General features: G+C 37.7%; 1 protein-coding gene across 3 annotated transcripts in view; it reads left to right on the forward strand.

Moving 5' to 3' along the window:
• The window catches only part of CFAP61 (cilia and flagella associated protein 61), a 343,664-nt gene that overhangs the window by 48,868 nt on the left and 271,211 nt on the right, over positions 1–23,585 (forward strand). The window lies entirely within an intron of this gene.

Consider the following 23,585-nt stretch of genomic DNA (forward strand, 5'->3'; position numbering starts at 1 on the left):
TAAGTATGAGAAAAACATTTTGCTCTATGGCTTTTAAATGATGGAACTAGAGCTTTCTGGACCTTTTCCCTCCTGCCTCTTTCAAAGAACAGCTCATTTGGTTAATCAAATGAGTTTTATTTTAAATGGAATATTCTCAAATAAAGTAGAAATTCTCATTTGAATTTTGTATAATTGTACCTTTATAATTCTCAAATTTCACTAATTCATAATCAGATGATTCAGATATAAATTGGTATGATTTTTATTGAAATCATTCAGTTTTTGAGTTCTTATAAGAAATTAGCCTAGAATAAAATCTAAAGTTAGTAACTTTAAAAAAATAAGGAATCAAAGAATTGTTACTTCACTGCCCCTCCAACTTCTGGTTCAAACGATTAGTTCCTAGGCATATTTTTTTGTGTTTACGACATATAATTATGTACTATAGACCTATTACAAATAGTAATTGATATTAACTTACCTCATCCTTTTCTTATTGATATCTCATTTATATTTTAGCTTATAACATGTTATTTTCTCTAAAGAGTATTAAAGTAATTTTTGAAATATCCTATATTTCAGACTCTCTAAGGCAAATGAACATTTCCCTTTCAAGCAATATTGAATTTGTGAGTTTGCTGCCTTCTTTTATAACCATCAGGTGGTGCTGGCAAGCAAGGCTGGCCAAACTGTTAATCACTTTTGGGTGGGGGGAGAGGGCACCTGTGTGTGCAAACCTGCTCCCCCCTCCCTTCAGGTGGGCAGAGTTTCCCTAGCAATTTCTTCCCCTTTGAGAATGTGACTTTCCTTTTCCTTTCAACCCTATGCACTTTACCTCTCACAGGAGGTGAAAAATGTCCACCTGCCTCATTGGCTTGCTTTTGGGGCTATATTGGCTTGTGTATTTAGAGGAGTATCTCAGCCTTGGATCATTTGCTAGGGTTGCAAAGTCAGTTGTAGGCCTCTTCATTTTGCCCTAACAGCTCAGCTCCAATTCTACTCTTGCCAAATGGTCTTCTGTCTCTGCTTTCCTTATTGCTCCAAATGCTGTAGTCCAGCTTAACCTTGGAAAGGGAAATCCATTCCATCTCTGTTCCTTATTTCTACATTTGATCAGTAATAAAACACAGCATACATCTTGTATTTCTGTTGGCTAGCATTTTTTTTATCATACATTAAAAGCCCAGAAGTAAGAATGAATATTTAAGGAAGGAGCAGGAAGTCAAAGTGGGTAAATAACTCATGAGGAGCTTCATCTTTCCCCTGGAAAGAAGGAAGGAGAGAGGATGAATATGTCACTATCTCTCTTTCCTGCCCTTGCTTGATCAGCAGTTCAGACAGATCTCACCTAGGCCATAGTTTGTAATTATTGTCCTTATTGTCCCTCCTAAGAACTCACCACAAACATGTATACTGGCCAGATCTCTGCTATGTTCTCTTGATGGTTCTGACCTCATGTTTCTTACTTGCAGTGATCTACTTTTCTTGCTTACCTCTGATATGTTTCCCACAAGCTGTTCCTAACCCAAGGTCAGAGTCAGAGACACTCTGAGTAGTCTGTGCCCAGATGTGTCCAAGGCCACAAGAGCCTGGCGAATGCTGGCTAGTAAAAATTTAAAAAAAAAGAGAGAAATTTCTGATTCTTCCCTTGCCCCCCATCTTCCAGAACCAAACCTCTGTGGGCAGAGCCCAAAGGATGTATCACACTTTCTGTAGTTGACTATTTTATTACTTGTTCATCCTTCTGTAAAATATGAACTATCTTGAATTTCTCTGTTTTCTGGTCTAAAAATTTTTATTAGGCACATTGGATAATAAGTAGAATGGAAGATGGTTGTGAGCTTTTCTATCCTTAGTTATGTTGATCCCTGGAAAGAAGATGCCATTTGTCATTAGTAAAGTTCCCAGAGTATTTTCAGGATGATAGATCCTGCCATTGCTGTGTTCCCATTGGAATCTTTAAGACTGTGACCTTAAAGTGACCTTTAAGAATCTAGGATCACCATCATGTGATTATGAGGCATCTGAGTGGGACTTTGTGGAGGACAAAAGTACAAGTAAGGAAAATAGGAAAGTTTCTGGTCCACTCTCATATTATTTTCTTATTATATATGAAAACCTGTTATCCTTTTCTCCTAGAATACATAATATCAACAACAAAAATGAATCTGATGCCTTTCAGACAGTTTTCACCTTCAAGTTAGTTAATATGACGCTTTTTTTGTGTGTGTGAGCTGAGATGGGTTTAACACATAATCAACTGTCAAATTATATTAAAGAAAATAGTAATTACATTTTGCTACATGTCTACAACAACAAAGAATGAGGAACAGAAGAGCATTCTAAATGTACTGTGATCTCTCTCATTTCTGTGATGAAAGTCTTCATAACAGGAACAAATAATGAAAAGAAAATGTAATTTCTGTAAAATATTTATCCCAAATACTTGTTTAAAACAAACACACATCAATGTACATTATACCTTGCACTTTGTATAGTATTTTTATCTTTCAAAGCTTTTGCACATAAAACATCTCATTTTATCCTCACAACACCCTTATGAGGAAGGTAGGATAGGAAACATTATCCCCATTTTGCAGATGAACCTGATTTACAGCCAAGTAAATTGTTTTGGGGGGATGGGTCACACAGTTAGTTAGTGGAAGTACCAAAGACTAGAATCTGGGTTTCTATCCTTTGTTGTCAAAAATAAATAAAACTGCCATCAGAGTTACTTTCTGTATTCTTGGCGTGTTTCTACAAAGTCCAACATAAGGCTAAACTACAGTACACTTTCTATTTAGTTTTAATCTGTTCCCTGGTCAGTAGTTTGCCAATTGAATGGACTGGATTTTGGGGTGGAGGGTTTCTTATCTTTGTTGAGAATTTGCGGTTCCATGTCTTCATGCCTATTAGGTTCTGTGGCTTGTCAGGAGGTAGGATATTTGCTTCAATGACTGACATTCTTAAGTGATTCTTTGTAGTTTTTCTTTTGTCTTTCTTGCCTGTGGTCATCTCTATCTACTATGGAAGAATTATATTGTTATTTTACTGTCTCTCATATGTATGTATATACACATACACACACACACACATATATATATATCTTCAATTATATGGAAAGTTCAATTGATTGTAAAGGGATTCATGGAAGAGTTATCTTGGAGTAGACTTGGGGATGAAAATTTGCTTCTCTAAATTTGAAAAATTATGGTATCATAAAATCTTGGAACTGGAAGGGCTATCATTCCTAGTTATCACCTAGACAAAAGTCATCTAGAAAACTAGAGGGAGATCTCAGAAGCTCACATGAGAAGCAGTTGTGTGGGAAGGTATGCGGTCCTCCATCGAGGAATGTAATTTAGAATAGCTGGGGAAAAGAAGTGTTTGAGGATGGCCAAAGGGGTTTTGGAGGTGCCAGGTTACTGCCCAGTATGAGTTTGTTTTGTTCTCATCACCCATCCTGGTACCCTATTCAGCATCTAACCAAGGGGGGCTGGTTTGGAAGGCAAATGACTGGGAATCTGGATACACTACAGTATCATTCACAGAACAGTGAGCTCACTCCACAGCATGTGGCATGTCTTTTGCTAGTCTTAGCAGGAAATAGTATTGCCATTCCAGGCTGCAAATTCTGTATGGTGAATTATACTCTTTCATAACAGGAGTTTAATAAGAAAAATAAAATATATTTTGTCATCTGGTTCTTAAAGATTCTATTATCTGGTAATATTTCACCCACTCTCCTCTCAATTCCTTTCTCTTGACAAAAGAACAGAAATACAGAATTAGAAGGAATCTTAGAAGTCATTTAGCTTAACTAAAACACTAATCCCCTCTACAACATTTCCAGTAAATGAACTTGAGCATTTGTTGCAGACTTCTCATGGCAGAGATTTTGCCTCCTTCTGAAGTGGTCTATTTATATTTGGACACCCCCCCCCAATTGTTACAAATATTTTTCTTTTATTGTCTCTCTATACCCTCCATCCTTTGTTCCCAGTTCTTACCCTTGGAACCTAGAAAAGCCATTTTAATCTCTTTCCTACCATGAAAACCCTTCAGATAGTTGAAGACAGTTAAATCTTCTGTTATCGTAAGTAAATATTCCCAGTTCCTTCAACTGAACCTTATATGACATGGTTTTAAGTTTGTCCACCACTATCTAGATATACTCCAGATATCAATGTCCTTTTAAAGATATGATACCAGAATTGGACACAATATTCTAGATGTGATCTGATAAGGAAGCAGTATAGTGGGACAATCATTACCTTTGTTATGTTGCGTATATTTCCATTAATACAATCTATGATCACATTAACATTTTTGTTTTTCTTGTCACACTGTTAACTTGTACTGAGCCTGCTTTTCATTAAAATTCCCAGGATTTCTTCATACAAACTATTTTCTATTCACATCTCCCTCATCCTGTAATTGTACAGTTGATTTTTTCCTGCTGGATAGGATTCTATATGATATATTCTATATCAAATATGACCCCATCTCTGGCTGTTATTCCTAACCTGCAGGTTTTATTTTTGTTTTTTTGGGGTTTTTTGGTGGGGGTAGAGGATGGGGAGTGCAGAAAGAGGAGAATCTCTTTTCTGTCATCCACAATAGTCACTATTTCTCCCATCTTTTGTGTCCACATATTTGATAAGCATGCTACATATGTCTTCATCCATGTCACTGATAAAAATGTTGAACTGAAGAGGGTAGAACAAAGAGTCCTGCAGCCCTCTACTAGATTGAATGCATGAGTTTCACATCAGTGCTGAAAGCGTCAGCACTTTATCGTATTATTACTGAGTCCACATAACTCTCTTGCCTTAAAGAATATCTCAAAAGGCTTTCCCAGATTCCTTGTAAGGATCCAGTATACTCCCCTGATCTGCCAGTCAGAAAGGCAGTGTGGTTAGTTATGACTCTCTGAATCAATCTATTGATCAACAGGTATTTATTAAGCATCTACTATATAGTAGTTATGGTTCTAGGTTCTGAGGAAACAAGATAAAAACAGAAGTCTGCTACTAAGGAGCTTATATTTTACTGGAGTTATTCAATTTGCTCATGAATAGGAAAATCTGGGATGTATACAAGATAAATATAAAGTGATTTTGCAGGGTGGAGGGGGCAGTAACAACTGGGAGTACTCAAGAAAGACCTGCAGAGTTCTCACCAGCAGGGCTAAGGGGAAAGAGCATTCCAGGTATGGGAGATAGCCTGGCCAAAAGCACAGAGGTCAGAGATGGAATGTTGTTTATGGGGAGCAGCAACTAGACTAGTTTGGCTAATCAATAGAATGCATAAGAAGCAATATATAATCAACCAGAAAGAAAAGAGATCTATCCATGTTATGAACAGTTTAAATACCTAAAAGAGGAGTGTGCTTCTTAGAGATAATGGGTAGCCCCTGAAACTCTCCAGATCTTATTCTGGAGTGACAGCAGAGTGACATAGTCAGAATGGTGCTTTAGGATTAACACTTTATTATTATTATTAGAAGGATAGATCGGAAACAGGAGAGACTGGAGACCAATTAGGGAGAAGTGGACAAATTTGAGAAATGTGGTAGAGGTAAAACCAACAAGATTTGACAAATGATTGGATATATTAGATGAATGATAGTGAGAATTCAAGACTTCAAAGCCAGGATGACTAAAATGGTGGTGCTATTAGCAGAAATAGGGAAACTGAGATTAAGTTTAGAGGGAAAGACAATGAGTTTTGTTTTTGACATGTTGAGTTTGAGATATCTATGGGACATTTAGTTGGAGATGTCCAACAGGTTTCTGGAGATCCCAGTTGGCAGGCAGGAGAGAGATAAGGGTTGGAAATAAAAATGTGAGAGTCTTATGCATATAGGTGACAGTTGAATCTATGGGAGTTGATGAGATCACTAAGGAGGAAAGACTGGAGAGAGAAAACAAAGAAAGGTCTCAGGACAAAGCCTAGGGTATATTTACAGTTTGGGGAGAGAGATAGATGATGATCCTGCAAAAGAGATTAAGAAGGATGGTCACATAGCTAGAAGGAGATCCACCACAGAACAAGATCTGGAAAACCAAGAGAGAAAAGAGTGTGTAGAAGAAAGGGGTGGTGGTCAATGGTGTCAAATGCTGGAAGAGGTCAAGAAGAATGGGGACTAAGAAAAGGCCTTTGGATTTAGGAATGAAACGATTGTTAATGATCTTAGAAAAACACTTTCAGTCGAGTGGTGGGGAAAGAAGCCATCTTGCTATGGGTTGAGAAGTCAGTGAGAAAGTATAAGCAAGAACTATAGACAACATTTTCTAACAATTTGACTATGAAAGGGAGGAATGCTATACGTTGATTGCTTGATGGAATAGTATGGTCAAATAGAATTTTTTTAGTATGGGATCTGGGCATGATTATAGGAAAAGAGTCAGTAAATAAGGAAAGGTACAGGATACTCTGTTAAACAAAGCCTTAATTCCTCACTTGGGCCTTAACAAAATATCTTAGCATCAGGTCCTCTCACACCAGGAGGGCTTCATCTGAAGGATCTTATTGCTATAACTAATAAGCATACCCCATAAAATTTTAGCATTATTCTAATCTAGCTTCAACTTGCTTGTGATGCAAATATCCTCCAAATGGGGGGACTTGCCTTGAACTATCGATCATTCCCAATTAGGGGGCTTCCCTCCATCACCACAAGATTGACCATTCATTAGAATTATAGGATCATAGAATTAGAGATGAAAAAGACCTTAGAGTTCATTGAGTCCAAACCCCCTCATTTTAAAGATGAGGAGACTGAGGTACAGAAAGTTTAAGTGACTTGCCTAAGGTCACAAAGCCAGTAATTGTATGAAGTAGGGTTTGAATCCAGGTCTTCTTGACTTTTATCTAAGTCCATTACTGAGATAACTCTATGAACATGCACTCAGTACCATAGTATCATAAATCCTGCTGATTTCCTTATCATAAAAGCCACTTAAACTTGATTTGTTGCAGATATGTTCAGTACTTGCTCCCACTGTCTTTCTTTTAATGAAAATGTTGTTCTTTACTAAGAACTTTCCTTACCTTTGCACTGAAGATACAGAGTATAAAAATATGCAGAATGTTAATTTAACTTGGAGAGTCTTATTCTATCATTTACAATAGAATTTATCATTTCTCTACCTTATTCACCTCAGCAACAAATGTTGGCGCTTAAGCTATAATTATGGTAGTTATTTTGAAAATTCTTATTATTAGTTCTGTAATAGATGATGACCAAATGGCCCATGAAATAATATTTGGGCATTTGATAAAACCCATTTTGCTGGTCCCTTTCTTTTCTTTTCCAAGAAGTAGCTATGAACCATTCTTCTATTTAACTACAACTTCTAGTGAATGTTTGGGTGGTGACAACTTGTGAAACAAAGAGAAATATAAAACAGACCTCAGCTTCACACCTTTCTGCTTTTTTTAGTGATGGGTGTAGAGTGATGGGAAAGAGGAAACAGGGTGCTAAGAATAGCACAAGTTTTAGAGCATCTATAAATATGAATTTTATTGTTTATGCTAAAATTATGAGATCCTTGATCAATGACTGATGAATGGATGTACTTAGCTCAAGAAAGCAAGAACTAGGGACAATGGATGGAAGTTACAAAAAAGTAAATTTTGAGCCTGATATAAAGGGGAATAATGACTTTAGATAGAAGTATTCAAAAGTAGAATGGGATTACCAGGAGACAGTGGATTTCCCCTTCATTTGAGGTCTTAAAGCAACAACCAAATAACTACTTGTTGGGTATGTTGTAGAAAGGATTTGCATTCAGGTACAGATTGGAGTAGAAAGCTTATGTGATAATATCAGATTAGCCCCTTTGCTTTTTTGGCTAGTGTTCCTTGATTATGTCAGGGAAATAACAACAGAGACAACAACAGCATTTTCCATTGGTATGGCAAGTTTGAAATTACTTATCACATATATTTTATGTTCATAACATTTCAATAAGATCAGAACACTAAGACTCACACAGGATAAGTGATTGGTGCAGGGTTACACAACTAATAAATGGTAGACATGGTAGTAGAATCTAGGTCTTCTGACTCATGGTCCAGTCCCTCTTCAACTGCATAATTTTAATAAGAAGAGACTAAGGGACTTGGAAGGAATCTTAGAAATCACATCTTATGATAAATGATTGTTGAATGATACATTTTTTAAAAATTTAAACTTTGTTTTCTAAATGATATCTGTGTGAACAAGATGTAAAAAAATATGGCTACATGATTCTGCAGTTAGATGGGTTTATAGCTGAACAGTCATACCCAAAATGCGCTGATTGATGGATCGTTGTCAATCTGGAGAGAGTTTTCTAGTAGCAGATCAATGACTTACAAAACAATTGCATCAATGATTTAGGTGAAAATATAGAAGCCATAGTTGCCAATTTTTAGATGCCACAAAAGTAACTGATTCAAATGGACAATACATTCAGGACTCGAAAGACTGTGAAAGGCTTAGATGATGAAACCCAACTGGATGAAATTTAATAAGGATTAATACACACAAATAAGATGGGTAGGGTTTCAGTTTGATGGGTTTTAGTTGATGACAAACTCAATGTGAACCAACCAAGTAATGAAGCTACTATAATAGATAATGAATTTTAGGCTACAATAAAAGTAATATAATGTCTAGACCAAGAGAGATAATAAATAGTCTTACCATTTTCTGATCTGATTAGATCACATGGGAAATAGTATGTCTCCTTCTGGTGTGTCTATAGCACTATATTTTAAGAAAGACACTGACAAACCACAGACATTCAGAGAAGAGTACTCAGAATGGCAAGAATCTTGCAAACCATGTTACATTAAAAATAGATGAGGCATATTGAAGAAGACTTAGAAGGGATATGATAGCTAGTTTCAGGTATTTGTAAGGTTGGCAGAATCCCAGGAATTAGAGAATTCAAAAGGGACCACAGAGGCCATCTAGTGTTTCTTGTACTTAAAAATGGAACCCCTCTATAAGGTACCTGAAAAGTGGTCACCTAGACTTTGCTCAAAGAGTTCAAGTGAGCAGGACCCCACTACCTCCTGAGGAAGCCCATTCCTCTTTGAGATAGCTCTAATGTTAACTAGTTTAAGTTTTTCCACACACCAGCCCTATATCTGACTCTCATCATTTTCCATCTACTGATCCTACTTCTTTTCTCTGGAGACAGGCAGAACAAATTGATTATTTCCACACAAAAGCCCTTTAAATACTTGAAGACAGCTATTGTGTTCTCATAAGTCTTTTCTTCTTCAAACTAAACATCCCCAGTTCTTCCATTGATCCTTATATGACATGAACTTGAGGCCTTTCACCATCCTGATAGCCCTCCTCTGGACGTCCTTTATCTTAACAATATCCTTCCTGAGAGATTATTCCAAGAACTAAACACAACACCCTAGATGTGATCTGACCAGGGGAGAACAGAGCAAAATGACCACCTCCTTATCTCTGGTTACTTTGTTAATGCAGCCTAAAATCACATTAGCTTCCTTGGCTTATAGAGAGCTTGCAGTATGCTAAAGAGTAAGAATTTTATTTGTTCCAGAGAGCAGAACTAGGGCCCATGAATGAATGTTACAGAAGGATAGAAATCAGTGGAAAAACCTTCCAAAAATTAAAGCCATCCAACAATGTAACTGGCTGCCACCAAAGCATTAAGTTCCCCCATTAGTGCAAGTAATCAAGTAGAAACTGTATATCAAGGATATGGTTTAAACAGTTCCCACATTTGGGTGTAAGATTGCAATAAAGAACTTTTAAAGTGCCTTTTAACCCAAACTTATACCTGGGGATTGCAGATACTTTGCAGGGACATGTAAACTCTTCTTCAGTAACCTTCAAAGCAAATCAAATGATTCAAATGAATATTTTTTTCCAACTGGCAGCATCACCAGCTCTGCTTAGTGTTTGCAAATCAAGCTGTGTCTTTTGCTAGATGCATCATCACAAACAATAAAGATTTTGGAATCAGAATTTAGCTGGCAATTTTCTTGATGATGCATAAGGCAAAAAAGGACACAGCTTGCATTTCCACAGCTGTATTGGCATTGTCATATGTAATAGTTAAAAAAAAAAACCAAACAAATTTTTGTTAGTTAAGTAGGTCATCATGACCTGGGAAGCATATGTCTCTGTTTTAAAGGAACCTTTCCATACATCAGTTTTGTTATTCTTGTAAAGATGTGGTTCTTAATTCTCTAAATCTCTATAGAACTTTGTTTTCTCTTGGCAAGGAGAATATAATTTTGCTATAACAAAAGCATAGAGCTAGCGCAGGTAGGAAGAGGATCTCTAGTCTTCTGCATGGTCAGGGTAGATGTTGCCTATTTTACTTTTTGAAAGTTCTCCAAGATATTTTCACAAGATCCATGAGAAAAATATTTGAGAACGTCATAACTTTGTCTATTACAATGTTTAAATTTCCTTTGATTCAATTTGTTTATTTCTCTTTTTCTGTTCACTGTGAAGATGGAAAACATCTGTCACCAGTTTCCCTACATAATAACTCTCCAGAAGTATAAAATTTGATTACTAAGTCAAACCTTCTTTACTTTAAAAAAGTAGCCATTCCTTAAGATTTTCTTCTTAGATCTCATTATCCATCTTGGTCCCCTTTCTTGTTTCTCTCGATTTTTCCTGCACTGTGGATTCTACACCTAAGTTGAGCTATATTCTAATAGTGCATTATTCTTGTTCGTGTGTTTATCTTTCTATTAGTACATGTCAGGACATTTAAAAATCACAGTAATTCATTCCACATTTGTAGTGTTGTGACTTCTTTTCCTTCCCTCTCCCCACCCCTTTCCTGTATTGCATCTTGCCATAGTTTCATTTCTTGTAGCCATGAGGTTTCTTTTCCTTCCTCTGGCTCTACTTGTATTCTAAAACGAAGCTGTGATCTGCACTTAACATAGTGTCTGGCACATTGTTGTTCAGTCGTTTCAGTCATGTCTGAGTCTTTGTGACCCTATTTTCTTGGCAAAGATACTGGATTGGTTTGCCATTTCCTTCACCAGTTCATTTTACAGATGAGGAAACTGAGGCAACCAGGATTAAATGACTTGCCGAGGGACTGCACAGCTAGTAAGCATCTGGGGCCATATTTGAACTCATAAACATGAGTCTTCCTGATTCATGATCCAGTGCTCTCTATGCTATGCCAACTAGCTACTCACATGTAGTAGGTGCTTAATAAATGCTTATTGACAATACCTGACATATTGACATGTGGTTTGAGATCAATCAGCCAAAAAACAAAATAAAACAAAACACTTTTTTTGAGATATATTGATAATTGAGGCAAAACTTTCCCTTGATTTTTCTGAGCAACTTCAAGTTTTTTGTTTTACCATGCATGTATAAACACAGCAAGGCTGTGTTACTTCTTGATTTATTCCAATAAAATATGGTCATGAGTTTTATGACTATACCTCTAATTTGTCACTTTTCTCAGGGCATGAGTCAGCCCTCCCAACTATGTCTTCAAAATTAACGATTATGATATGGGGCCTATAATTTGATTCATTCACCAAAAAAGAAAAAAAGTAAGAAGTTGTTCTGAGAGCTGGGTCACAACCATAGATGATACCTCCCCAGATCAATAATAAGGTATTGATAGCTGAGGCAGCAAGGTGCCCCAAGAGAATGATAAGAGGCAGCATTTTCTTTCCTTTATGAGTTTTTGTTTTTAATTTCACTCTCTCAGAAAAATAAAATCATAATTGAGGGAGGCGTTATTCTGGAAGGCAGTTCTACTGTTCATAGGATGAAATATCTGGAGTTGGACATTTCCTAAGTTCAACTCCCTTATTTCAAAGATTAGAAAACTGAGGCCAAGAGAGGTTAAAAGACTTTCTAAATGTCACTTAACTGTCAGAGACAGAGTTTAGAATAGAAAGAAAACAAACTTTGAAGAGGCAGCATTTTTCAAGGCAACTCAAACTGCTACCACCACCTCAACCATCTCCTTCCCTTCAGAGCCTAATGGAGATAACCTCGGACCCTGAACCCAAGAACACTGACAGTAGTAATGTTCCCCAGATCATTACCCAGCTTTTAGCCCCAAATCCACAGATAGCCTCAAAAGGGAGTAACCTCTGTGGAGAAGGGGTCAGCACTCCCCACCAACTGCCGATCAACTGCCATCCCACTGGCAGGCCAGCTGAAGTAGCAAAACATCCTAAGGAACAGCCTGGAAGCAATACGTGCCAAGCAAGTCAAACTACCGCCACTACTGTGACCACCAGCTCCAACCACTGATCAACTGCCACCAATGGGTAGGGGCTATAGTCTCTGCTTCCCTGACAGCTACAACTCATAAAAATACAGAAGAGAAGATTCTTGCCACCCAAGTCTTTGGCGCTGCCATATGCTTTAACAACAGAAATAGATATAGTTTTATCAGTGGAAATGAAACTAAAGAATCTTCTTATCATCTGCTTTGTCACTGTACGCTAAGGACCCTAGGATACCATCTAGCTTAAAGCTGAAACTTCCTGTAGGTGTTGTCCTCTCCATTATAGCATGAACTCCTTGAGAACAGAAACTCTCTGCTTTTCTGTTTTTTTATGCTTGGTACTGCTTGATTCAGTGCTTTGCAGATTAGAAGCAATTAATACTTTTCATTCATTCATTCAGTAACTGCTTGTGTGGTTTTTGAATTAGCTTTATATACATGTCCCAAAGTGCAAAGGCATGCATAGATGGTGTGTTAATCACATTTGCAGAGGACACAAAAAACTTGGAGAGCTAATACATTTCTTGATAGTGAGTCTCCAAAAGGATCCTGACAAACTAGAACATTGGGATGCATCTAGTAAAATGAAATTCAATAGGAACAAATGTAAATACTCACACTTGGGCAAAAAACATCAATTTCAAAAATCTAAAATGCAGGAGACGTGGTTAGACAATAATTGTTCTAAAACATATCCGGTGGTTTTAATTGGGTGCAAGAACAATATGATTCAGCATTGTGATAGAACAGACAAAAGGCTAATGTACTTGAGCTGCATTGAGCAGCGTAGATCCTTAGGAATAAGGAAATGAGTCTTGGTGTGCTCTGCCTTTATTAGACCTCATCTAGAGAATTGTTTTCAGTTATGGTCAGCTAAAAACGTGTCCAGAGGAGGACAGCCAAGATGATGAAAGGCCTTGAGTCCATGTCATACGAGGATCAGTTAAAGGAAGTTTTAGCCTGTTTAGCCTGGAGAAGACTGGATGGGGGGAGAAAGGGATGGACATAGTTGTTGCCTTCAAGTGTTTGAAGAGCTGTTTTATAAAGGAGGAATTATCCCACCTAGCCCTAGAGATCATGACCAGGAATAGTGAGGGGAAGTTGTAATGAGGCAAATTTTGTCTTAATGTCAGGAGAAGCTTCTTAATGATTAGAGCTGTTGCAAAGTAGAATGTGCTGCCCCCATAAAGAATAGGTTCCTCCATTTTTTTTTTGAAGAACTTCAAGCAGAGGATGGCAAATATGTTATAGTGTAGATTCCTTTTATTTAAGGACTGGGTTTTTATTTATGGGTTGAGGACCTTTCTAACTCTCAAATTTTTTCATTCTGTAATGAATGAAAATGACCTTTCTGGTCATTTAAAATAATGCTGAATTTTCATCTTAAACATTACAGAAATAACAACAATCACAACTGACTTTATATAGAATTTTTCAGTTTGTAAAGCACTTTATATTATCTTATTTGATCTTTGCAATAACTTTGTGTGTACTAGAGACATTATTATACCCATTTTAAAGATGAAGACATAAGGCTCAGACTTGTCATAGCTACATGGTTGGTAAGTAACAAAGACCAGAACCCTTTCCAATCTCTTTTAGAAGCAAGCAATCAACTATGAAAAACATTTAAAAATATGCCATATTTGATGAAAGCTGATGACTGGAAATCAAGATTCCTACTTCCATTTCATCATTTAAATGATTTATACTGTGTGTTCATCCTTCATTGCCGAAGAAGACCAGGCCATCAGAGAAATAATGACATGACTTACACTTGAGTTTGTTTTGAGTGAGGGAGGGCAGTGCAGATCACCAGTCTCACTTCTCCTCCAGAGCCATCTGAATCCAGTGACCAGATATTCATCAGGATGACTGAAGATGACCCAGGATGAGGCAATTGAGGTTAAGTGACTTGCCCAAGGTCACACAGCTAGTGAGTATCAAGTGTCTGAGGTAAGATTTGAACTCAGGTCCTCCTGACTCCTGCACTGATGTTCTATCCACTGCACCACCTACTATCACTGTGGGCAATAATATACAGAAGTCAAGATTAATTTCAGAATAGTAAAAGGACAGATTTGTTTTGAGGTCTTTGAATGAAAAATGGATTTTTTAAAAATTGATATGATTACTCTGTTTTTATAATATGTTTGTATACTAAAGTGCTTGGTTTACAAGTTTATGAATTTTGACAGAAGGCATTTTGTGAATTTCAGGAGAGAAATTTAAGTCAGATTTCTCTCAGTGTATTCACATATAAATAGTCCTTTTATTTACACACTATGGTAGATTTTTCTCTTTTTATGTTAGATGAGAGGTTGTAGTTTGTTGTTGTTTTCTGTTTCCAAGTGTGCAACTGAACAATAATAATGAAAGATTATGCAAAAATCCATGTTAAAATAATGTTGATATGCCACTTGTGTTACAAGATAATTACAGTAATTTGACTCTTGCTCCATATGAAGTCAGGAGCTAGTTGCTAATAAACATTGGGATAGGGGTGATTTAAGGGATTTTCATTAGAACTGGCTTTTGGATCCTGCTGACTTTTCTCTTGAAATGAGTTTCTCACAAAGAATTCTTCATATTTTTCTTGAATAAATTGTTAGAATGTTATATTATTTGCATTGTGATCTCTCAAAGATTTTTTTATATGTGAACATTATATCTTCTTGAGATATATTTTGAGTATATATTGTATCTTTTTGAGAATCCTTAAAATAATAAACTACATACTAAGCCAAGCTACTGAAGAGACACAAGATAATATTTTAGAATTTGGTATCTCTAAGGCCAGTTAGTTAATGAGGCTGATTCTCCTTGTGCCTAAATTGGTAACTATAGGTAAAATAGTTCAGTTTCAAAGGTAACTTAAATCTTAACATCCACATAGTAAGGAGTCATTATTCACTTGATCCCACTTAATCTGTAAGAGTTAATGAAGTTTTTAAAAATACAGACTTGTAGTTCTGCAAATGCTCCCTCTCCCCCCACCAAGGACTGCTCAGATAGGTCACAGATACATGCAAAAAGCACAGAGCACAAACCACAAGAAATGTAATACATATATATTTTAAAAATCCAGCAGGAACGCTCATTATTACTGCCCTACCCAGTTCAAAAATCTCTCCAAATCATAGTTCCTGTATTCTTGACAGTTTTAAGCTTCCATGGTTGCACAGTTGCTCTGGGCCATGTCCATTGAACATGCCTTCTAGGTCTGCTTGGGACCTTGGAAGTCTGGTTGCTCATCTGTATCCCCAGTAAGGGTGTGGTTCTCAGTTACACTCACCAATAAGGCTCATAGAATTGTCATATGCCTTTGATAAGGTCTAGACTAAGGGTGAGGAACTTGCAGCCTTGAGATCATACGTAGCCCTCTAGGTCTTCAAGTGCAGGCCTTTGGCTGAATCCCAAAGGGCTGCACTTGAGGGTGTAGAAGGTCACATGTGGCCTTGAGGCTTCAGATTCCTCACTTCTGGTGTAGATCCTCTGGGATCTGATCCTCTAAAGTCATCTGACTCGAACTTGGAGCTGACTGTACTGATACAGCTCTACCCAATTCAGTTCAACAAGCATTTACTAAATGTCACTTATGTGCTGGCCCTGACGATACAAAGGGAAAAAAAATGAAATAATCCTTGGTCATGAGGACCTTCCATTTTACTGGAGAGAAACAACCTTCAAACAGATAACTGAGGAGTAATATTACTCATTCATATTTATGTAATATTTTAAAGTTTGCAAAATCCTTTACATCCATTGCCTCTCTTTATTCTCACAATCTATGAGGCAGGTGCTATTATTATCCCTGCCTGAAAGATAAGCAAAGTCAGGCTCAGCAAAGTCAGAGGACTCATCCAGAGTCCCACAGCTAGAGCAAAATAGGTACAGAATCAATACAAAATAATTTCTTGGGGTGAAGAGAGCACAAACAATGTTGGTTGGCTGAATATGAACTGAGCCTGAAAGGGAACGAAGGGTTTCAAGTGGGGAATAGGAGGAGGGAGAGCATTCTAGGCATGGTGGGCAGTCTATGCAATCACAGTGGCAAGAGGCTGAATGCAGGGTACTGGGCATAACAATAGGCTAGCTGAACAGGAGCCTAGAATGCAAGAGAGAGAGAATGTAGTCAAATTGTGAAGGGCTTTCCACGTGGAACAGATAAAGAATGATGTTGTGGGCATTCGAAGTGTAGACCTAGGCGTAGGAGCCAAAATGAATACCCTCAATATTCTCACTAAAATGTGCTATGAGATGCTGCACAAGCTTCCTGCCAGCGTCAAGTTGTTCTGCCCCAGAGAACAGGGAGGAGCTCAGAAGATGGTATCGATGACCCCTCTGGGTGCTGACCTCTGACAGAATCATGGCCACCTGATTCTTTGATGCCTCTGAACCCAAGACTTCATGTAATTTGATACCATACTCTCCCAGGAGCACTCATAAACTTGGATATTTAGGGAAAGCCACCAAGGTAACCAGACTCCCCAGAGCTCTGACACTGTAGTCTCCCTGGCTCTCTTGCTCTTCTTTCTGTCAAAACACTCAGCTCTCTAGTCACAGTTCAAGAAAACAGCTTAGGAATAGCAGCTCAGAGGCTTGGGCCTTCCAGCTTTGATAATGCTATCTATGTAAAGCCTCCTATTGGGAGACAGGCTGATAGCCTCCTTAGATCTATTGACAGCAACCGTTATCTTATTCCCATAGCTCAACTTCTCTGCTTCCCTAATTATACTAACACTGGTCCAAATGACCATGTTCTCTTTAGCATTGTTTCATAACTGACAACGAATAAGAAGAAATTTCACCTGAAATTGACGTGAAGGGTAAAACTATTGTAGAAACCCAAAAAAACTATGGAGATAGTATGATGCAACGTTTAAAAAAAGCAGCTACAGGAGATATACTCTGAAATACCTCTTTGCTACATTTGTCTTTTGTGTACAGATAAATTTAGTCAACGTGGCAAGTTGTGATGAATGCTATTGTAGCAGGGGAGTGTCTGGTGTGTGGCTTGAAGAAGGCGGAGTAGTTATTTCTAGTCTTCCCCTCCCCCCCATCCTCTCCAAGGGACACTAATTTCTTCTAGGAAATGGAACAGAAAGGAAGCAAAAAAGGGCTAAAAGTTTGACCACTCAGTTCTCAGAGAGCAGGGATCCCAGTATAACAGCAATATTAGTCTAGAGGATGTGATTTTTAGGTCCAATTATCTTCTGATAGTTGTTTCAATAATTGAAGGGAGGAGGAGGAACAAGACCCCAAGCTTTATGTTCAAGGCTTAACGCTTTTCTCACCAAGTACCAGATCTGCAATGAACATGCACAGGCATTATTGAAAAAACCAGTCTATCCAATCTGATGACAAAACAGAAGTTCAGAGAAAATATACATACAAGAATACATTCAAGATAATACAAAGTTCTTCCATTGGGAACTTGGTAACTCAGCTAGACTAGGAGAGAGTCTAATTCTTCACCCAAGGGTGGTGAGTTCTTTAGTGTAGCAAGTTGGGGTTAGGGATATGATGGAACCTGCCAGCTCCTCTCATGTCAGCTTCTTCCCAGAATTCTTTCCTTCAACAACCCAAAGTAGCATTGGCATCTTCCATCTTTTATCTTGAAAAGCTGGAAGCCAGAAGCACCTAAATCGACTGCAGAGCCTGAAGCATCTCAAAGCAACTTGAAGAAAGTTTGAAGAAGACTGGAGGGACTCTTGAAATCAAAGAGACTAGAAACTGGTCTCCTCTCTTCTGCTCTTGCCAACTGTGTGCCACCCCTCAGACAGGTGTGGAGCATTGATCTCTACCAATGAGGAAAGAGTCCTGTACCAATGTGATCTGATACTTGGTTGCAAAGGTATATAACATAATTCTGAAGAAATAAAAACTAAAATGGCCCTTTGTTCTTCCCTCTTCCTGTATACTCTTTTTTCCCTGGGTTTTTGAGGCATTGTTTTCTTTCCTGGTTATCCTCCTACCCATCTGACCAGCCTTCCTTAATCTGCTTTGCTGGATTATTATTTGTATTCTGTTCGCTATGCATAGATATACCCCAGGATTCTTTTCTGTACCCTCTTCTCTTCTCTCTCTATGTATCCCTTTTCTGTGATCTTATCAACTCCTATAGGTTCAATTACAGTTCTTATGCAGCTGACTCTTGAATCTACATATTCATCAATCTTTTCTCTTAATCTAACTTCATGTAACCACTAATCAGACATCTCCACCTGGATGTCACATCAGCATTTTTATAGATTTTGTGATTTAGAGAAGGGACATCAGAAGCCATCTATTCTAACCCTTTCATTTACAGTGCAGGAAACTGAGGGATAGGAAAGTGATCACACAAATAGTAAATGGCAGAGGAAGGATTTGAACCCAAATCCTCTGACTCCAGAGCCACTCTTCTTTCTACTTTATTATACTACCTGGACATAGACAAAATAAGGAATTTATTATCTTTTCCTTCAAACCCATCCCTATTCCTAACTTTCTGATTTTTCCTTCTAGTTACCCAGTTTGGACACCTCAGGGTCATCTTCAACTCTTCACCCTCTTTCGCTACACCTCTCCTGTAACCATTCGGTCACCTAGTTTTGTTGATTCTAGCTCTACAATGTCTTTTCTCACCCATCTCCTCTTGACTCATATGACCTCTGTCCTAGTTCAGGCCCTCATCCCTACTCACCTATACTGTTGTAATACACTCCCATTTGGTTTCCCTTTCTCATCTTTCCTTCCTCCACTGTATCTTTCACTGCTTGTATTTCTATTCCTAGAACACAGTCTGATACCATCACCCCAAGTCTCAAGAAGTGGTTCCCTGTTGTCTCTAGGTTAAAATACAAACCCCTCAGTTTGACATTTAAAACCCTTTGTATTCTGGTACCAACTTATACCACACTGATTTTATACCACTCTCCTTTGTGCACTGATTCCTCCCTAGTGAACTTACTTGCTCTGTACATGAGTGGTGTCAAACTCAAATAGAAATGGATCTCTTCAGGTCTCATATTGACTTAGAAAACCACAAGTTTATATTATCTGTGTTGTACTGTATTTTTATTTATTTTGTTAAGTATTTCCCAAAGAATTCTAATCTAGTCTGACATCTCTGCTGTACATGACATTCCATCTCCATCCTCTTCTTCCTCTCCTGGAATTCCTAGCCCCTTTCAATAACAAATTCTAATACTTTCTCATATATGGACCCTTCCTGATTAACCCTTTCCCTCTCTTGTTAGCATTGTCCCCTTAGCCTCAAAATTACATTGTATTTCCCTTATATATTTTGTATTGAGATATATATATACTCATATACATATATAGACATATATGTATATATATATATTATTCCCCACCTCCACTTCACCCACTAATAGAATTTAAATTCTTTGAGAACAGAATGTTTCTGTTTCATTTTCATCTTTTTATTTCCTAGTACCTATTACGATGTCTTGAATATGGCAGACCCTGAATAGATGCTTGGTGAATTGACTCAAAATACATTTTCTGGATCATTTTTGGTCACTGTACATTTCAAATTCATGAATTGCTCAGTAGTAGCTGCTCAACAAATGTTTTTGACAGACTTTTCAGTTACGAAAGCTGAATGTGGGTCTAATAGAGACTTTATTATCTGCTGTGGAAATGAATGAAAACATGGAAGACCCCTAGTGACTGCCTTGTTGACAGTCACAGCACTACACTTCCTGGGGCAGGAAACCCGGCACATTGACTTAGAACCCTGAAGCTCTTTGGCATGGAAGACTGCTGTTTCCTACCCTGATGAGGATGAGATTCCAAATCATCAGCGTTGCACAGGCATATGGCAAGTCAAGGCTGTACCCTAGAACAGAAAGGACCTGGCATGAGAAATGAAAACCTGCTGCACCTGAGGTCCCAAGTTTCCTGTTCCTGTTAAAAGAGATTTATTTATTGTTTCAAGGCTTTTCAACATAGAAGACATATGCTGAAGGGCCTTGGGTATCACAATATTCCATAGCTACCACATACAAAGAGACAGACCTTTTCTTATTTTTATACAATTAATCACTTGATTAAATAATACTATATATTTTCTTTGGTTGCTTAATGTTGTCATCATCAGCTTCATCTTTAGAAGCTCCATATATTTTTCATCTATATTGTTAGATGTTGGGGATACAAAGAAGCATGAGGCATAGATTTTGCCAAAAAGGCTTATTAATAAGTTTACTTGGTGAGTCAGGACATTTTTATAAAAAGAAAAAAAATACAAGGTAACATATTAAGCACTACATAAGGAATACAATTTAGCATATAGTTCCTTCACTAGATTGTAACTCCTTAAGGACAGAGACCACCTTTTGCTACATTTATTTCCCTAGTATATCTGGTTAAACACTGGGTAAAGACATAATATGGTCAACAATCTAGTAAGAAGCTGGTAAAGATTTTCTTTTTAAGGAGTGAAGAGGGATAACCGTCCTCCAAATCTGAAGATGTTAGTAAGCTTATAAAGAGAGAATATTTGAGGTGATGGTTAAAAGTTTTTCACAAAGACCCTAGTCTGATCCATATCTTGAGGTGAAGGTGAACCTTGGTACTCAAAGGTATTGCCATTGGAGACCAAGCTATGATAGGTTTTGTCCTGAGAGAAAGACTTCAACTAAGGTCCCAGTAGTAGATTGTGTCTTTTGCCTGATATTTTGAGTTTACTTGATTGCCAAACCACCTAAATACAGAGAAAGTCATTACCAGTAGGTGGAGATTGTCCAAAGAAAGTCCTATTCTGATACTTCATTGTAGTGTGCAGATAACTTGTGTTCTCAAAGTCTGTGCCAGGAGGAAACAAACTGAGTTTCTATCTATGCAATGTTGCAAGTCCAGGGACCCAATGACAGACTGTCTCTAGTTAAATCTTTTACTAGAGTACCAGCCACTAGGTGATAAGTTTTTTTGAAGGGATGGGGGAGTATGGAGTTGGAGATTGTGATAATAATACAAAATGTTCCCAGGCCCAGGAGTCCCATTTCTAATTCTATAGTAATCATAACAAAATAGCAGAAGTGGACTGAGGGTGGTAGAAATCATAGTTCTTAGCTTTAGAAAGTGGACATTTTAAAGAAATGAGGAAAATTAAGGATTGAATTGAATAATTTACTCCTAGTGGCATATCACACAATTTTCCCTCAACCTCTTCTCTTGGACTTATTTCTTCAAGACCCCATTCAAGTACCACCTTCTTCTTGAAGCCTTTCTTGAACCCCCAGTTGCAGGTCCTCTCTCTTTAAATGGACTTGCATTCAATATCTGTGCATACATATTCAGAAATATTCATGCTGTCTCCCCATTAAGTTCCTCAAGGGCTAGGACTGTCTCATTTTGGGCTTTGTATCCCTAGTGCTTGAGACAGCGTCTGACACCTAGTAAGCACTTAACAAATGCTTGTTGATCTATCAATCCATGCCTTTGTTTCCTTTTAAGCAGATTTTTCTAGAGGAAAGCCATCCTACTGCAAAACAGAAATCTTTTAAAAAATTTCTCATCATTAATATCCATGTACATGGATATATGTGTGTTAAAATATACAAGACAACACAAATTGTACAAGGAAAACCAAAAGCAAGAAAAAAATGAGATAAAAACAAAACGAAATCCCTCAAACCATTGAGTAAAGCAACAGCAAAAACGGTGCTTGAGAATGAATGTACATACATACACTTTTGTTATTTTCTGACTGTTTAAAGAAAGGATGGTGGTCTTTTTTGATTTTAACAGAGTAGTACCACCATTAACCATCATAATTAACCTAAGATTTGTTACTGCTCATATTATGTTCAGTTACATAGCTGTAGTCAGTATGTATGTTCTTTTGGCTCATTCTTCACTCTTTCATATTATGTCTTCCCATATATCTTTGTGTAGATCCCTGCATTCTCACCCCCATCACGACTGCCCTGGGATATCTCCAACACCTTCTCCAACACCTCCTTACATTGCCAGGCTGGGGCTCCAAAGGTTGACTGACTCCTTTTCCCCTCAAGAGTTCTAGGAATTAACTCTGAAGGACTGGAGTTCCTAAGACTGTTGCTCAAATGCCCTCATCTAGTGTGCTTCCTATTGATTATCAGCCGAATTTAGTTAGCTTCTGGAAAGAGGGTATTTGTGGAGCAGGTATAGCAAGAACAGTTGTTAGAGGAATACTCTTCCTAAAGGAAGGCACACTTGCATGCGTGAGGTTCCTGGAGCTCAAATTTAGAGAACACATTTAGTCAAAGGATCAAATTACTGCTCCTTGTCACTGAAAGTTTTATTTTCTCTTTGTGGAGTCTTTATGAAGTCCCCTTTTCTTGTGCTCTCCTGAACTTTCCTTTGGTGGGTCAAGTTTACCCATGGTCTCTCTCTCTCTGTCCTTGATAGAGATGCTTCCACCAGCTATTGGTACCTTGGGGGCACTATTTCTGACCTTTAGAAGTTCACAAGGTTGTCACCTGATCAGTGGGACAAGGAAAGAAGTTCAATTTTCCACTCACTCCCAAGAGAATTTTCCCCTCCTGAGTTCTTCAATACTGTATTTGACTACCTCTAGAGTGACTGGCTTGCTGTTGGAATGCAACCTTTTGAAATGACTTGCTGTGTTTTACATAAGCTTAGAGAAGTATCTGAATTTTCAAACATAAGACATTTCTTGCATGGCATCTGTCTTCACCCAATCTTCAAAGCCCTGTACTCCTTCCAAACTGATTAAGTATTTGTTCACACCTAGTTTACAACTTTGATTGATTCATTTGAGAAGTTTGGGCCTTCTGTTTCTACCTTAACTAGAGTGGGGGTAGGAACCTTCATATCTATTCTTCATCCTTTTCCTTTAGTGTGCAGTAATATTCTAGTATGCCAACATAGAGCTGATTTGTCTATTCCCCAGTCGTTGGGCACAAAGTTTTTTGATTTGTTGTTTCATGCTGTTGAGAGGAATGTTTTTGCGTGGGCAGGGCTTTTCTTTCTACTAATAATCTATTTAGGATGTAAACCCAATAGTGGATTCTCTGGGTCAAAGGGAATTAATATTTTGGTAACTTTTATTGTATAATTAACTCCATATTGCTTTCCAAAGTGATTGGATCAGTTCATTGCTTTCCCAGGAGAGAATTACCATGGCTGTCCAGGTCAACTTCAAATTTTTTTATCTTGTACCATCTTTGATGATTCAAGAGGTATAAGATGCTAGCTTAGAATGGTGTTTCTTTCTTTGTTACTCATTGTGATCACTTTTTCAGATGATTGTTGGTAGTCTGTGCTCCTTATTAAACTAGGGCATTGTTTTCCAAAATTAGGCTGCCATTTTCAGCCTCT

This window comes from Notamacropus eugenii, chromosome 1 (assembly GCF_028372415.1).
Source record: "Notamacropus eugenii isolate mMacEug1 chromosome 1, mMacEug1.pri_v2, whole genome shotgun sequence".
Taxonomy (NCBI): domain Eukaryota; kingdom Metazoa; phylum Chordata; class Mammalia; order Diprotodontia; family Macropodidae; genus Notamacropus; species Notamacropus eugenii.